The 18769-nt window shown below is 38.2% G+C and overlaps 1 pseudogene across 1 annotated transcript in view; it reads right to left on the reverse strand.

Annotated features, from left to right (window-relative positions):
• Positions 1–18769, reverse strand: part of LOC101023809 — a 170175-nt pseudogene that overhangs the window by 834 nt on the left and 150572 nt on the right. Inside the window, exons 8-10 of the transcript XR_002520267.2 lie at positions 18643–18714; positions 792–846; positions 168–673 (exon numbers count right to left, since the gene is read on the reverse strand). The product of XR_002520267.2 is annotated as an uncharacterized LOC101023809 (transcript). The remainder of the gene's footprint in view (positions 1–167; positions 674–791; positions 847–18642; positions 18715–18769) is intronic.

Below are 18769 nucleotides of genomic sequence, written 5' to 3' on the forward strand. Positions count from 1 at the left end.
GCATAAGCCACGGTGCCAGGCCACCAATTCTTGTATGTTCTATCTGGGACCAATGATCCCAGTTTGTTTCTCAAGCGCCTTACCCCCAATTCTTCCTACTCCAGGTGAAGAGCTGTCATTATTTTTCCTATGGAAGAGTGACAATCCCAGGATTTTGCCACCCCTACTTCATGGAGAAGGTCAGGATTATCTTCCTGGGCACTGAGTAGAGTTGGCTTTTTGTCTACAGCCTCATCTTCCTCACTTTGTGGTGGTGTTGAAGGTGTTGGAGGAACAGGTGGGCACTGGGCCTCCATTTTCTCCTTCCTCCTTCTTTTTGTCCTTGTGGCCTTCTTATGATGCCTATACTTTTTGGGGAGTGGGTCTAGATTTCTCCTCTGGACTAGAAGCATGGTGGGATCTTGTGAAACTTCAGCCACATGACTCTCAGGTGTCCCCTCCAATGGCTTTTTTGATGATTTCACACTTCTTTTCAGAGGGTCATTTTCCCATAGATAAAATCTCTCTTCTGCATCCGGAGCTTCTGTTGATGTGCTTAAGTCATCGAGAACACATCTTGGGATAGAGATTGGAGATTCCCTATCTCTGTCATTGATGGATTTTTTTGACCGACTATGGTGACCCCAGCCAACTTTGCAGGAACAAGGAGCTCACAAGGACCAAGAGTCAAATGCTGAAGGAAGTAGGAAGTACAGTGAATCTTTCAAGTGATGTATCCTTAGCTATCATAGATACAAAAGATGTACTGATCTCAGATTTTTCCTCTAAACTTATTAAAGGAGTTCAATTACCTCCAGAAATAGAGTCCTCAGGTTGTTCTTCTTGGCCGAAGAGATCTCACATTTCCTAAAAAGAGAAAGTCATTGAAGTACTTACTCCATGGACAATGGAGTTCCTTCTAGTCACACATAACCACAGTTCACTAAAACTCTACCAAACATCATAAATTCCTGGATAGTAATATATTTAACAACTTATCAGAATGTGTATCAGAATTATCCAGGGTGTTTGTGAAAATACTCATTTATAAGCAGTACCCCAGACCTACTTGGAATCTTGAAAGCTGGATGTAAGGAATTTGCATTTTTTTTCCTACTAATTCAGGTGATTTTTATGCATCCTAAAATTTGAAAACTACTGCTTTACAGGGACACTGAATCCAGTATTTTACAGGGCTATGAAGATGACTGTAAAAAAATACAAAATCTCACTCTCCCCTACAGATATTTCCCTAATCATGTCAGTCCATAAAGATATTTCTCCTCTAAAATCTTTTAAACATGATCACTTAATTTGGTATGTTATCCCTTATTACCTTCTATTTTAATTTAAGTTTGAAACCTTGTAGTTATATCTTCTAACCAGATTATAAGTTTCTCAAAGGCAGGGATGCTCTTAGACTTTGTGTTCCACTCTGGTATTAGGAGCTTAGTAAATTGAATGAATAAAAATATGAATAGGTTTATGTCCCAGTATAAAATGACTGACGTGAGATGACACTGCTCTGTAAGAAGAGTTCTAGAGTAACAATGTAAAGAGGACATGAGCCCTGGGAACAACCTAGTCCAACTCCCAAATTTTACAAATGGGAAAGATGAGGCTCAAGTGATAGAGTGACTTGCCTAAAGATGAGGTTGGTAAACCTTTTCTGTAAAGGGCCAGACAGTAAATATTGGAGGTTCTGTGGGCCATATGGTATTATCAGAAGTATTCATCTCAGTATTATAGCAAGAAAGCATTCGTAAACAATGAGTAAACAAATAGTCATAGCTGTGCACCAATAAAACTTTATTTTCCCAAACAGATGGTGGTCAAGATTTGGCCTGCAGGCTATAGTTTGACAACCTCTGGCCTAAAGTCCTACAACTAGTTAGCCACAAAATTGAGATCAGAAGTCAAGTCACCTAACTCCCAGCAAGTTCTCTTTCTACAAAAGAGCAGAAGACTAGAATGAGAAAGAATGTTTCTTCAATGAAAAGAAGGGCTGTCAAAGAAGAGGTCAAAATATGCCTGGGCAAATAATACTTCTATGCTCTCTGATGACCCTTAGTCATTTAAACAACTAGTTAGCTAAATTCTGAAATTGGACAATTTTCAAACAAATTCATAGATTGGCCTTTAAAAAGATGAGGGAGGGGAGTTAGGCTCCACATTTTCTATCACACTTGCCTAGAAAACCATGCTATTTAGTTTCTTTTTAAGCAATAGAAAAACCTACAGATAGATAATGGAAAATACTTTCTTTGCTCATCTTTCAAAATTACTGTGACCTGTGAATATGGCTCCACATTGCAGAGTCCAGGGATCAAAGTTTCAAGTAACTATCAGAGAAACATGAAAACAGAGATATGATTCCTAGGTTATCAAAGAAGCTAAAACTTTACTTCCTAAACCAAGATGCTCTTTAATAACAAAAGTCGTCAGAGTATTAAAGATTAAGTTGCCCAAAGTCTTGAGAGTATTTTTAAATTTGGGAATTTCTGAGAACTTTGAAGTCCACCTTGAACTTTCTGTTCTATTTTTACTCCACCTCTAATGTGTTCCTCACCTCATGCCATTAATTTGCCTTCACATAGTAAATGCTGAACAAATATTTGTTGACTTATAAATTGAAGGATTAGTGAATAAATGAACCAAATGCTTTGAGAAAGTTCCTTGGCTTGTGGCTATAGAGAATAAAGCAGGCCTGGCAATTTCTGCCAGAGGATGATATTCAGTGCTTTTTTGTTACCCTTCAGTGAAGCCAACAGTGCCTTCATATCGCAAATATCAATGAAAGTTTCATGAATGAATTAATACATTTGATGTAGGCCACTTCAGTTATAATTACCTGCCACAAAACATGGTATCAAAAGACCGAATTTATTTACTAATATATTAACATGAAATTCTTTATATTAGTAATTGGGTTTAGTTTAACACTGTGAGGAAAGTTTGGTAAAATCTCTGAGAGGGAAAAAGGTCCATGTAATATGAGAGAATGCTGGCCCACCTTCTCTCTGTTCCCTCTATAAAGAGCAACTATAAGAGCGTCAACCACAGAAGCCCCCAAAGAGGTGGAGATAGGACTAAAAAGGGAGTCAACATAACAAATTCAAGCTTCAAAAAGTCAACCTGGCTTCTCCATCAGCTTAGCAATAGCCCTGAGTTAGGCCTGCATCATGCTTCAAGCGTACTTTTACAAGGTTCTACTCTGAGTCTGGCCTCTGTTCTCTGGAATCCACCCTCCATAAAAGAGCTAGAATGTATCTTTCTAAAAGAAATCTGATCATGTGACTCCTCTGACTAAAGCTCTGCTCCCTGCAGGTCCTTGATGATCTGATTCCATGCCATCTGTCCAACTTCAACTCTACCACTCACCCTCAGGTATCTTATGCTGCTGCAGAAACAGACAGCTTGCCATTTCCTGAGAGCACCATACTTCTTTAAACATTCATTCTTTTACCTGCCATGTCCTTGCCCCGCTTCACTACCTGGCCTACCTATATTATCATTTCTAAGAAAACTTAGCTGACTTCTTCAGGCAGAAAAAAATTGATTTATATTCTTGCATAACATTCTGTCCCTAAAGATACCATTCGACTGAATTATAATAAGGTGTTTAAATATCTATCACCTTCATAAGGCCTGGAGTTCCCTGAGGGCAGGAACTCTCTAATTACTTGATCCCTAGCATCTCCATGGTGCTTGGCACCAGGAGGGCATTCAGTCAATGTTTGTGGACTTCAAAATGCAAATTTTTATAGACTGCCTCCCAGAACCTGGGCTCTAGGGACGAATTCTCCCCTTTATCTGGGCCTCTTTCTGAGGAGGACAAAGCTGAATAGGTCTGGTTAGGTACTCAGAAAAGAGCTGCTCAGGTAGTGGCTAACACCACTCAGTCCAATTCTATCCTAGAAGCATTATTCTACCCACCTACGTATTAGAATCAGATGAATAAGGAATGCTGCCTAAGGAGGTCTTTGGTCATTCAGACCCCTGGCTCCCCTGCAGGTCCACTTCCTTCCTGCCTTACCAGATTTCTCTGTATTCCTGGTAGACTCTCAGCATGCTATGGCCATCCCTTCCTCCCTATGCTGGTCCATGTGGAGACTCCCTGAAATCTCAATGATCCCTGGGTTTTCAGTTTTTAACCCAGAATCAGCTATCTCATCCCCAGAGAACACACACCCATTGTTTGGTGTCCCTATCCTGAGGAACCTCTTCCCCAAGGACTAGATGTACTGACATGCAAGGATGCTATTCAAACCACATGGATCTTTTACCTGACAAGATGCAAAAGAGGTTTGTACTACATGAATCTCGCTGAGTCTGGAGCGCATAATTTCCCTGGATTTCACACATTAGAAATAATTGGGTGTATAAAACATATGAATTCACATCATAATCTGAGTCCATTTGTCTCCCCAAACCTGTTGCACTTCAACTTTCTTTGTGAATTTTTTTTCCCCATTTTCATCTATTACCTTAGGCAAAGCTGAGAGGTTCACAGCCCTTGGATGAATTTGCTGCTTAAGCAGACTCAAAGCCGACTTAGAAGTCTGAAACAACAAATTTTTGGCCACTGAAGTTTTGAATGGTACTGAAGTAGAGACTAGAGGAAAAATTCACTAATCATTATTGACAATGAAGTGACTTTCCTTCTTTAATGGGAAAGAAATGATTGGCATGAACCAACTCTGCTACTCAGTGACTCGTTAGAGAATTAAATAACTGAAGCATCAAACAACCATTTTCTTTGAAGATGACCTTTTTCATATTAAATGAAAAGCTGAAAAGCTAGTCTCAAAGGAAAAGAAAATGAATAATCTGTGAGGACAACTATTCATTCCTGAGTAGACAGTTAAAAAAAAAATATATATATATATATATATAGAGAGAGAGAGAGAGACTAAAATATAATAGTAAACATCACAGACTGTTGCATTACAAATTAAGTGCATCTTCCATTTTCAGGGTAACACTGAGAGTCTACCATGAATCAGACACTGGAATAGGAGCTCTTCAAGATGGTTATCAAAAAGCTTACACTCATCAGCATAATTTAAATAGTTGTTTTCTAATGTAGCAGACATCAGAATCACATGGAGGGCTTTTAAAACACATCATTGGGCTCCATCCCTAGTGTTTCTGATTCTGTAGGTCCTGATCCAATAAAATTTGCATTTCTTTTTGATTGTTTGTTTTGATTTTTTCTTTTACTTTAAGTTCTGGGATACATGTGCAGAATGTGCAGGTTTGTTATATAAGTATACATGTGCCATGGTGGTTGCTGCACCTATAAACCCATCATCTAGGTTTTAAGCCCTGCATGCGTTAGGTATTTGCCCTAATGCTCTCCCACACCTTGCCCTCCACCCTCCGAGAGGCCCCGGTGTGTGATGTTCCCCTCCCTGTGTCCATGTGTTTTCATTGTTCAACTCCCACTTATGAGTGAGAACATGTGGTGTTTGGTTTTCTGTTCTTGTGTTAGTTTGCTGAGAATGATGACTTCCAACTTCATCCATGTCCCTGCAAAGGACATGATCACATTCTTTTTTTTATGGCTGCATAGTATTCCATGGTTTATATGTGCCATATTTTATTTATCCAGTCCATCATTGATGGGCATTTGGGATGGTTCCAAGTCTTTGCTATTGTAAATAGTGCTGCAATAAACATATGTGTACATGTGTCTTTATAGTAGAATGATTTATAATCCTTTGCGCATATACCTAGTAATGGGATTGCTAGGTCAAATGGTATTTCTGGTTCTAGGTCCTTGAAGAATTGCCACACTGTCTTCCATAATGGTTGAACTAATTTACACTCCCACCAACAGTGTAAAGTGTTTCTATTTCTCCACAGCCTCGCCATCATCTATTGTTTCCTTACTTTTAATAATCATCATTCTGACTGGCATGAGATGATATCTCATTGTGGTTTTGATTTGCTTTCTCTAATGACCAGTGATGACGAGCCATATGCAGAAAACAGAAACTGGACCCCTTTCTTACTCCTTATACAAAAATTAACTCAAGATGGATTGAAGACTTAAATGTAAAACTCAAAACCATAGAAACCCTGGAAGAAAACCTAGACAATACTATTCAGGACATAGGCATGACCAAAGACTTCATGACTAAAACACCAAAAGCAATTGCGACAATAACCAACATTGACAAATGAGATCTAATTAAACTAAAGAGCTTCTGCACAGCAAAAGAAACTATCATCAGAGTGAAATGGCAACCTACAGAAGGGAAGAAAATTTTTGCAATCTACCTATCTGATAAAGGTCTAATATCCAGAATTTGCAGGGAACTTAAACAAATTTACAAGAAAAAAACAAATGACCCCATCGAAAAGTGGGTGAAGGATATGAACAGACACTTCGCCAAAGAAGACATGTATGCAGCCAACAAAAATCTGAGAATTTGAATTTCTAACAAGTTCCTGGGTAATGCTACTGGTCTAGAGACTGCACTCTGAGAACAGCTGCAAGATGAGGCACACTGACACAAAATAAGTAAAAAAAGAGGAATTTCTAACCACTTACAATGACCAATGTAAGTACAATGTAAGATGCATGGATTCTGAAATGATTATCTGGGGAATTTTGTAAACTCCAGCCAAGCTGTCCACCATCTTGGGGCTTTTCAGAGAATATAGCCAAAGGCTATATGCCTGAAATGTGGGTATGTTTGACATTGGATTTGCCAGCAGGTCTTTTCTCCATGAGGACCTCTGCACCCAGCACCTCCCCTCCCAGGTTCAACCTCAGACTAGTTACAAAGCTCCAGAATGTGAATGTCAATGAAGTTGTCTAACTATTTAAAGGCTAGGAATGCACATATAAAATAGTCATAAAATAGTTTTACTTTTCTAAATAAAATAATTGAGTATTATCCTTTTATTAAGTCCTTGCTTAAAACTTTATCCCTCTGGGCTGAAAATCAATGCAGAAGATGAGATGCTATAACCTTTGATTTAGCCTAATAAAACAGTAACAAATAATGTACTGAGTGAGTGGTTAAATCTGATAATATTTTGCGCTGAATTTTCTGTGGTAATTCAATTAAAAATTCTATTGGCCAGCCACCAGAAAGTATACAGATCACCAAAGTTTTATAGCATTCCATATTTATTCTTAAAATAGCCTATATTAATTTGGTTTCTTTATTTACTAACTTAAATACCTCAAGTAGAGTTTCTTCCAAATATAATTTAGAATAACCATTTGTATTTGTGCTATTTAAAAATCTCTGTTGGCTCATGCCATTGCAGTCCTTAAAATTCCCAATAAAGAGAGAGAAAAAAAAACAATTAGAAAGAGAATACATTACAAAAGCTGTATTCATATGACCACCACAATATTTCTTCAAGGTTCTGAAGAACCAATTTACTCTGGCTCCTCTATGCTTTCCTTCAATTAGTAGGGCCCCAAGAAAAGCAAAATTGCCACTCAAAGAAAGCTGAAGTCATTCAGAATCACTGAATTGTTTGGTTGCATTTAATCCTGCCAGGAGTCAATGATCCTAGGCTCTCTTCATGCCTTTTCTAATGACAGCCTTGAAGCATTCCAGAAAACTTTAGCACTTCCTTTTTTAACCATAAATTGAACATAACTCTCCCAAATTCTTAGTCTATAATTTCTCATAAAACTCTTTGAGATCCTCTTGTGAAGACAAATGGCAAGAATTATTGGACTTTAAATTGTGATCCTTCAATGTTATATGCACTGGATCATAACTCTATGGCTTTGGTTCCTTCATAAAACTAAACCACAGAGTCATTCTTTTCATTTCAAGCTTAACAGCACACAGGCCCACAGGTGAAGCAATATAAACACTCTGGAGTAATTTCTCAAAACCAAATCTCTTCTCAAAAACAGACTGGCAACTCAGTGGTATGTAATCTCTCCTCTGAACCTGTGAAGTTTATAGTTCTCAGGGCACCCAGGTAGAATAGAGAGAATAATGTTCATGTGTTAAAGTGAGACAGGCCTAAGAATTGTCTGTAATTACAGAACTGGGGGTTAGAACCAGCTCTACCATTTTGTTGCCCTAGATAAGTCACCAAGTCAGGTGATTGCTTTTTGGGGAGAAAAATGAGGTCTCAGGTTTACAGATATTTATTTTTTACCTTAGTTCATAGAATTCGTTTAATCAAAATCACTGGTTTATGACACCTTCTGGCCACTGGTCCATGCATGGCCCTCTTTTTTAATTTATTGCTTTAAATTAGCATTTTAAACACACATACTCTAAGGTGTGTAGGTGAGAAAAAATTTTGCAAAATATGCACTAGAAGTATTCATATCAATGTTCATAGTGGTACTATTACAATAGCAAAAACCTGGAGAAAAATCAGATGTCCATTGTCAGGATACTGTAGCAGACTTTCACAGAGGAATAGTAAACAAGAGTCAAATGAAGAAACTACAGCTACACACAACAATATGGAGCTATTTAATGTTTCTGAGTCTCTGTTTTGACCTCCTAAATGAAGACAATATCATTCACTTTATTATTTTCTGAAAATAAAGCAGATACTGTATGCAAAAACCCTTAGAGAATTTAACTAGTAAATGTTACTATAACTAGTTAGTGTCACTTATTTTCCTCCATATTCCCGATCACTTCTCAGGTTACACAAGAATAATCTGGAAACATCATACTAAAGAAGAGGAAAGCAGTATAATCTGAATGACTCAAATTTAGAGTCACACCAAAGGGGTCCAAATTCCTGATTCAGCAATTATTTTCTGTGTGAACTCAGGTAAATTAACCTCTCCGAACCTCAGCTTTCCCACATGTGAAGTAGGAATAAAATTAGTAACTATTTAATTGGACTTAAATGAAGTAACCCCAGTTCTTATTAGCGCACTGCCTGAAACACTATAATAAGTGCTCACATCAGTGATAGGGTTATATTAACAGGGATCCCTTTTACATTTGTCAAGTGAACAGAGGTGCTTTCCCCTGCCCTTACCTTCCCTTCAGTCTCAACACAAGACACACACACACACACACACACACACACACACACACACACACCCTCACTCATGCACACATATATTTGCTTTGCTTTTTCTTTTCTTGCTCTTCAACTCCTCATATCTAGAATATAATTGAGAGTGGTAAATAAGTACAATAATTAGGCCCAGGGTTTCTGCCTTGGACATCAGGCCATAAACAGGCACAATTCACTCAAATTAAAGCACCCTTAAATGTAAAGTTACCCTAAGAACTTTTCTCAGAATTTCAATTAAAAGTGAGGTTCATTTGCATGTTACTACTTAAAAGAACTGCAGATAGGGAAAGGCAACAATTTCCACAATCTACATAGAGTAATAAAAAGTATGGGAGTAATTCTTTAAATGTAAACCTAATTGAAACACAAATGATTAAATGATTGTATTTAAAACAAACATTTAGAAGGGCATGTTTTACATTTGTTGAATTTGGTAAACCAGACACCTGCCGGGTCAGGTCACGAGGGAAGAAACTGGGACCTGAAACTAGACCTACCCATCAGAGGGGATGGCTCAGTTGCAGGTGCTGGGAGGATGTCCAGTCTGGCAAGCAGAACAAAGTATCTGAAGAATATGGCAGAACACAAGGATTGATAATGCAGCCAGGAAATTGGTAACAGGAGGCAAACATGAAAGAGCAGAAGTTCACTCAATACGAAAGCACGGCTTGGTGCCAAGAAGCAGCTAAACGTGTCCCAAAATTTAGGCAGGCAGCATCAGAAAGCCTTATCTACAATAGTAGAGCCACAGTCAGACTGTGGAGCAGGAGCTGGACCCCGGTGGCTGAGAGAAAGAACAGCAAATGTAATGTTGGGTCTTAGGTGTTCTCAGAGGACCTGGGCAGACCTGGCAAACTTTTAAAACAGGAACTCAATTCTGGGTAATGGGAGAAGAATGCAGGTATGAGAACTTCAGCATAAGGTAGACACTGAATCCAAGGAATGAGAGACATACATGACTATAGAAATTACAGCAAAAGCCAACGGCAGACCAGAAGCCAAACTAACTTGATGCTAAGGAACAAGTGTTAGATTGGAACTCCTTAAATGCCTCCTCTCCCAGGTAAAGCCTGGCCACAGGGAGCTTAGAAGGCTGAGTGAACAGGCTGAAGTCATGGTAAGCAGAGGTCTGCAGAGACTGGAAACTAGGAAGGACTTGACAATGACAAGATCAGGAAAACCAGGCCCATAGTTCCAATTTTGTAATCAATATAATTACCCTGAAACTTTCTAAGCAACAAGTAGCAGCACTCTTATTTAAATCAAATCTCAGTACAACAGTTGAACATATAATCAAGAAAATTCATGTACGTTTGTTTTAATGAATTTGACCTATACTAACAAGATAGGTTATTTCTGCTGCTCAGTCCACTGTCCACAGAAGATGAAAAATAAAAGTAACCCTTTTCCTATTTTTCTCTCCTTTTCATTAGTGTATAAATTTAACCTATGAAAATGAATCGCCTTTCTGAATTTCTTCTCATCTCTGAAATACAAAGACGTCTTTTGGCTCTGTCTTCTCTCTAAAAAACAATAAATACATTTTTCAAGTTTTTTCATTCTTCTGAGAGCAACATCTTCTAATGGGGCCCTAAAGCATTGAACCCTAATAATAAAAATGCAATATCAAAGTTATTAATGTATTTAGCACACCACTATGTGTTACTGCCTTCCACAAAGTGGCATGCACACACAAAATGTCTGTCATACCCATGGCTCAATTCATTTTGGAGAAGAATAACCACATAGCCCTCCTTGGAAGTCAAGGATCTCCTCTTTTGGTATGAACACTCATAAGATGAAGAAGGATTAGTTTCATAAGCCATACATGCCCATTTCTGTTGTGACGGCCTACCCCTAAAATGTAACAGCCAGACCACTGGCAGCCTAGACCCCTAGACTATACAGAAGCAACAAGAATCAACAACTGGCAAGTATCTTCAGAGCCAACGTTGGCATGTCCTAATGAGCAAGTGATATTTAGCTGAATAAGTATTCATGAGCAACTGCTTCTGGAATGCTCCAAAGCCTGATAATTAACAGCTGCATGCTGCAATTAATTTTTATTTATGCTTTAGATATCCAGGCAAGATATATTTCTTGTGTATGATGGATTCATACTTCATGTCAAGTCTCAAAGCAGCAATAAGATAAAAACACCAATGTTGCTTTTGTTTGTATTTTCTTCTCAATTCAAATGCTCTGCTATTTGTATCTCAAACCACCACACTGCCTTGCATTCAGTAAGAAAATTCCAAAGCCCATGCAAAGACCATGAGGGAAAAGCTGGCAATGGCATCCAAGGCTTTCCCCAGGTATTCGCAAACCCTTGGAGGGTGTCCAAAGCAATGATCTAAATTAAGATGATGACACTGAAGTCTTGGCAGTCTCAATTCACCTCAGGGGCCTCTGTGGGCATGTTATTTCATTCAACAAATGTTAATTGAATGTCCACTATATGCATAGTACTGTTCAAAAGTTTGCAAAATTCAGGGGTTGCTTTTCCAAGTCCTTTCTAGCTTTATGATTTTATAGTTAAGAAAACACACAGACCAATACCTCAAGAAGTTTATAATTCTGAAGGTGACATCAGATTATACAAACAAAATAATAATAACATATGACAGGATGAATAAGTGCCATACAATTGGCAATACAAGAGGCAAGTGTTGTAAGACAGCAGAGAGGAGAGTGCTTTGAATATTAAGTTGAAGAGCTCTCTACGGCAGTGGTTCTCAAACTCTAGTACACAGCTGGGTTTGTTAAACAAATCACTGGGCCCTACCAGCAAAAATTTTTTTTTTTTTTTTTTTTTTTTGAGATGGAGTCTTGCTCTCTCCCCAAGACTGGAGTGCAGCGGCCCGATCTCGGCTCACTGCAACCTCCACCTCCCAGGTTCAAGTGATTCTCCTGCCTCAGCCTCCCAAGTAGCTGGGACTACAGGCGTGTGCCACCACACCAGGCTCTTTTTTTGTATTCTTAAGTACAGACAAGGGTTCACCATATTAGTCAGGATGGTCTACATCTCCTGACCTCGTGATCCACCCACCTCGGCCTCCCAAAGTGCTGGGATTACAGGTGTGCAGTAGGTCTGGGGTAGGGCCCCAGAATTTACATTTCTCACAACTTTCCAGGTAATGCTCATGGGACTGGTTCAAGAACATCTTGAGACCCAATGCTCCATAAGAAGCCATTAAAGTTTACTTACTGCAGAAGGGGAAAATAAAGCAATATGATGAAAACAGTGTTTTGAGAAAGCTAATCTAGAGACAGTGGGTAGGATATGGTAGAAGGAGAGTGACAGATTTACAGCCAGCTCCAGGGAGGGAAAAGATCCAGGACAGAAGGCTGAGATTTCAAAGATCTGGCTTGACTAGCACAAAGCTGCTGTTTGGTGACTTTAGTTCAAAAGGATTCCTAATGCCTGGAATAGATTAGGCATTGAATAAGGATAATTTGGCCCTCCTGTGTCCAAGTCTCTCCAGAGATGATAGAGAATCTCTTGAAAACCACATACAGCCTTAACATGGAGCTGTTGAGATTATCCAGGTAGAAGAGGTTCAGAAGCCTCTATTCATATTTTTCTCAAGTTTCTCCCTGCATTATAAACTCTTACCATTTGAGGCACTACTTTAGGTAAAGGCGCTGACTCCCTAAGGCCTGTTAAAGTTGCACCTCAAACGCTTGCTCCTTCTGTCACTACTAGGGAAGAAAAGTGGTATTTCTCTTGAAACTCCAGCTTTAGGAACTCAGCTCTCCATAATGTTCTTTTTCATAATGAGCCATTTGGATCCTCACACACTCCAACCAGTAACTGAAGACATAAGAATCTCCACAGCTTTACTGCATGAAGGGAAGTCTTTGAACACATGTTATATGCATGTCAGCAAATTGAATGTATGTGGTGGTTACCAAGTTGTCTTTTCTTGCTTTCCCTCAAAAGAGAGGAATAATAATAAATATTAAATCATCATCATCATAATAAAGGTGGCTTGCTTTATTATTTCAGGTCAGCCAGCTAAGGCCTCTTAGCACCATGTCACACCATCCACCTCTTCTCTCAGCCTCCTCAAGCCAAATGTCCCAACAGCTTTTCTTAGCTACTTGACATACGTCTGCCCTTCCCCTCACCCCAAACCCAAAGGCCATTCCTGACCTCTGTCCTAAGTTTACAGAGTTTCACTCAGTAACAGGGGGGTCTATCTGAAGTCACATTAAGCTGATTGTTCCCAAGACCTGGCCCCTCTTTGCTTTGTTCACCTGTTCTGGTCATTCATATTGTATGCCAAAGTCCCTGTCTCCATTTCTTGCAGATGTGGGGCCTACTGACACAGACATTTGTCACTTTGTCAGCCTGGGCCCTGTCCCAACCCTTTCTGAAACATTTTAGAGTAAATTTACAGTCATCTGTAATCCATCCCTTTCAATTAAAAAGTGGGGAGGGGAGAACAAGCTAGAGAGCTTTACCAATGTTCTTTGCTATGTATTGTCCAAAGTATGAAGCCTTCATACTTCAGTAACGACGTGCAGGAGATTCCAGCCAGATTCCTCAGGCTTCCTCTACCTGCTCCTCCCCTATTTGCCCATATTTTGGCAGGATCTACTCGGTTCCATTTTGACCAGGTTTGTCCTTCAGGTTTTCTCTGTCCATCAGGGTACTGACACCTCAGGGTGAAGGGAAAAGAGCTTTGTTCTGTATCCTGGTCAGTTGGCTGAAGGGCTTGCTTCCACCTTGTTCTGTTGGCACTTAGTAAGTTATCAGGCCATAGGCTAGATGCCGAGGATACAAAGATTAATTACAGACAAACAAGCAAAGAAACATGGTTCCTAGGGTCATGGAGTTTTCAGTCTAGTGGGCAGGTACCAATGCCCTGACTTCCTAAATATATATAAAAGACCAGAAATATTAATGTGGAAGTGATAATCCTATTTGGAAATAGGCCAGAGGTTTAAAAATATTAAATGTGTATCTCAATGTGTAAGAAGTCTCCTTAAAAATTACTTTAAAAAACAGAAAGGATTTACACCTTTTTCAGTCTGTTTGATGGCCCAGACAGAAAGGCGGTTCTAAAGATTTTGTCACAGTGTAAGGCAATCTCCCTTGATTTTTACCCCAGGTGCCTTTCCCTCAGTGAAATCTATCATTAAAAGAAACTCCTACATGTCAGATGAAGTGAAATGGGGGGAAGAATAAGAGAAGGTCTTTTTCCCAACTTCCGGAGTTGGCACTAGTGAAAAATGTATTCATGAAATTGTGTTTCTAATACAAACACCAACTTTTCACCTAGCAGCAAAGCTCTTTCACTTTCTTGCTACCTTTTTTATGATTATAAAAATAATACATGCACATTGTAGGCAATTTATAAAATATAGGGAAGTATAAAGAGAAGAAAACCTGTAAGCTCACTAACCGGTGATAATCACTTCTAATATTTCGGTTTATTTCCTTCTAGTGTTCTTCGTTTTTCTACGAACATAAGTATTCACAAACATACAAATATTTTGCATACCTGTTATCATGCCATATATGTATAGATTTGTATCCTGCTTTTTTCTCTCATCATTAAATATAAAACACATGTTTGTACAATTAAATATTATTTTAAAACATCAGCAAGGCTATCTTCATACTTATAATGACTTTATTTCTCCCGTTAATCTAAGTCCAAATATTTTATAAGAAAGACAGAGTTACTTCTCATTTATGTTAAACTTTACCTTGAGAACACATCAACAGGAAAAGTAAAAAGAGGAAAATCCTGTTAATAAAAATCTCTGAAATCAATTAAGAAATAGGACATTTCTGCAAACTTCACTTTCCTTCCTGAAGAGAACTCCAGAAAAGTCACAAGAGGTGAGGGTGGTGTCCAATTCTCTCTTCAGATCTAACAGGTAGGTCTTTACGATTTTATAGTAAAGTCCAGGGTCCTGACTATAGACCCTCATCCTAGAAGCACATAAGGCTTTTTTTTTTTTTAAGTTTGGAATTTCAGTTCAAAGACTTGGTTGCACAAATATAGCACAAAGTAACCTGATTAGACAACAATCTATCTTTTAACAACAAATTCAGAGATTTTAAAAATCTGGCTGGAATCTCCTCCGCATCATTACTGAAATGTGGAGGCTTCATACTTTGGAAAATACAAATTCAGAAACTTTTAACATAAAGTTTACAGGGAGAAAACAGTATTTAAATTATATCTTAGTTTTTAATAACTATTTATTATTTTGAATACAGTTTTAATGTTGACTTGGTGATAAAAGTAGTACATAATCATTCAAGCCACTTTGTTTTCTGTCTTACTCTCTGAACGACCCTATGAGATCTGTGTGTAGGCAGAGAAATATTGCTATCCCAGTTTCAGAGACAAGGTCTTTAAGATTCTGGAAATGTTAAATGACTGGTCTGCGCTCACACAGTAAGCCAAAGAACTGGGGTCAGAAACTTTTATTGTAAGCATATCATTCTTTTCAAATAATTTATTTTAAGCATCTTTAAGAGAACTGTGGTTTGCCTATATTCTATCTTGTTCAGAAATGTATGGTATTCTGTCCAACTCTGTCACAAAGCATATTTTAAGTGGAAAATTGACAATCTCGAGTTGGCTCCAGAGGAGGGTGATCAAGACTGTGAGAACTATAGAAACCATGTTCTATCACCAATAATGGATGAAGGAATTTGGTATATTTAGCCTGGAAAGAGAAGATCAAGAGGAGATAAGAGAGTTCTTCTAATGTTTGAATGGCTGTCAAATGGACAGACAAGCCGACTCGTTCCACATTGCTCCAAATATCAGGCAAGAACAATGAATAAAACTTCAAAAGACACAGGTTCCTGCACAATAAGAGATTTGTCTTTTGAACCAATGGAACCGTTCAAATGTGGAGAAAAGTACTCTCTATAAGAGAGTGAATGCCTCTGCCCTGGACACATTTAAGGAAAAGCTGGCAGGGACACTGTGATGACTTTTCTGGTTCCTTATATCTTCCATTTATTTTTCCTTTGTTTTTCTTGGCTCACGAATGCAATATACAGTATACAGTATATGACAGAAGAGAAGCTGCTATGAGTCAGGTGCTTCCAAACTGTTTCCCAGAGGAAAAAATCACCTGGGGTAGTTGAACAAGGAGCCTGGGAAAGTTGGGTTTAACAAGTGCCCCAGGTGAATTTTATCATCATAGAAGTTTAAGAATACTTTTCAAAACACCATTTCATTTAATCCTCACAACAATCCTGTAGGGCAGATGAGAAAATTGAGGTTCAGAGTTATTTAGCAATGTCCCCAAAGTCACATAGCTATTAAATGATAGAGAGGGACTCACAGTGAGGGAGTTTGACCTGGAGTCTGAGATATTACCCTCTACAAGACACTGAAAGGAAGACACTAAGAAAGGAAATGGGTAACTTGAAGAAAGGCTTTATTAAATGTGCATGTTGAATTTTTAAAAATTAAGTCATGATTCCTTTGCAAGCATAGTAAAATGTGGAGGTTTGTAAATGATAGTGTTCGGACTCAGGCAGGAACTATGTTGAAGTTCACTTTTTTGGTCTTTCATGAATAATTATGAAAAGGGTGTACTAACCAAATAAATAACTTCAACATGATTACAAAGAGAACAACATTTTAATGCACTTAGCAGAAGCAATTTACATGCATACAATTAATGTGCTAATTTCAGTGATCTTTAGCTATTCATTAAAACAGGCCTGGCAGGTCCTGTACTTGGCAACACTTTGTTAGTCATTTCCTGCTATTACTTTATGTACTCAAAAGTAATCAGCCATCTATAATTTAAGACTTTTCACTAATTAAATAGCCCTTTTTCTAATTATGTCCAAATTAGAGAGGTTAGTGTGTGGATAAATATGTTTGTGTTTGGTTCATGTATTCAGAGATGGTGATTTCTCTGCATGTGGCAACAAAGAACAACATGTGATCAATAGTCTTTAACGCAGAGCACGGGGGATTGTTACAGTGAGCAAGAAGGACCTTTTGACTTAAAATCTGAGCAGCAGAAAAAAAGTATTGTCATTGAGACGGGCTTTATGTTCAGCCTTGTAAACCTAGCAAGGTCTGGATTTGTTGCCCTTCAGGGAATAATACGAGGATCATCTGTTTTTTCAGGCCTTTGCCCAAGAGATGAAATGGAATGAAGGTTGAGGGAGAAAAGGAGTTAAAGGTTGTGTTTGCAGGAATGCGTTTGCTGACATTGATCTATGGGTATTTTTGTGATTGTAGGTTTATTCACAAAGGGAGCTCAAAAAACAGATCAATAAGAAAGCAATGGTGAAGATGCTGAAGAAATGGTGATTAATGAAAAATATGGTGAAGGTGCAATCTGCCATGTAGTATGAATGCTCCTTCATTCAACACCCTATAAATAAATATGCATCAGATAGAATGAGAACATTCCCTTGGAATATCGTTAGAGCCAGGCAGAATCTCATCAGAGCCCATGCTTCAAAGAGCAGTTCCTCATGTCCATGGAAGCAAGTTTAAATTCTCTTGTGTAAACTCTGTAAGCAGTTCCACTCTTGCATTATGCATGATTCTGACATCTTGTAACATTAGCAGTGTTCTAAAAGTGATTTCCAATATTATTTCATGTGTTACGTTTTAACAATGCTATTTAGGTTAGGATTTTACTTTGGCCACATAATATCTTGTTACATTTCCTCATATAACATCTAATTATGGTAGCATTACTGTAACTTAGTACTGTATAGATAGACAAGGATTTAGTGTAGCCTTAAAAGAATTTGTTGCCTTTAAAGCCAATGCTTTCTTCTGTCATTTTTATTACGCTGATTTAATATGTAATGTTAAGTGTTAGGCAGAATCCCAGCTCCTTATACCAGGGAACTGATAATGAGTCGTGCTAAAGTGAATACCAAAATCTAAGAAAACTAAACGTTACGGTGGGTTATGTGTCTTTCCGAGGATAACAACACTCAAGTTCTTAAATACAAAACTCCGAGAGGAATTAATCCTCGGTAATCTTGTGATGAAGCAGAAAGCTTTACTCGTCCCATTCTTGGGTCTCTGTCCTTATCCTCTTTTGCAGAAATCCAGGCTTTTCTCCCTATTGACCCCTGCCTTCAAGAAAGGATTTGAAATCAGGCTTTAGCACCTAGAAAATATCGTGTCAGAGAACTTACTCTCCTTATTTCATATGTATCTCAGTCTTATTATTTTGAAATACCAGTTTCCCATTTAAATTATTTAATCAGCTAGTCATCCTGGGTAGGACCTTGGTAGCAAATGTGCAAGCAGATTTCTTTCAGATCTCTCTGTTTTTTAAAGATCCAGGTAGAGGCTATATCTATACTGCATGAAGGATAAAATTAAATGCTTTCAATTAAATTCTTAATTTGGTCCATGAGTCAGAGAATTGAGAAATAAAATAACTATTTTTAAATTTACTATAGGAGGTAGTCTAAGCATCTTTACTGATAACCAAATGATTACATATGTTACTCTCCCTGGACTATAATTGATACATCTAAGAAAAAATATTTATGTGGAATATGTGTTATGTATGTAATACACTGTATGAAAAGCAAGTGCTATATGCCAACTGCTTTACGTATATTATTTCAATCAAATACTCTGCATACAATCTTACCTTGGACGAAACTGTCCAGATGAGCAGGCAGAAGTCAGGGCTGAAATCCAGTTCGGGTTCTCTTTGCCAAGTCTGAGAAGAGACATGGGCAATGTTAGCCCTAAGAAATGAATGCTTTTTCCTAATT

This window comes from Papio anubis, chromosome 2, assembly GCF_008728515.1.
Source record: "Papio anubis isolate 15944 chromosome 2, Panubis1.0, whole genome shotgun sequence".
Lineage (NCBI taxonomy): Eukaryota > Metazoa > Chordata > Mammalia > Primates > Cercopithecidae > Papio > Papio anubis.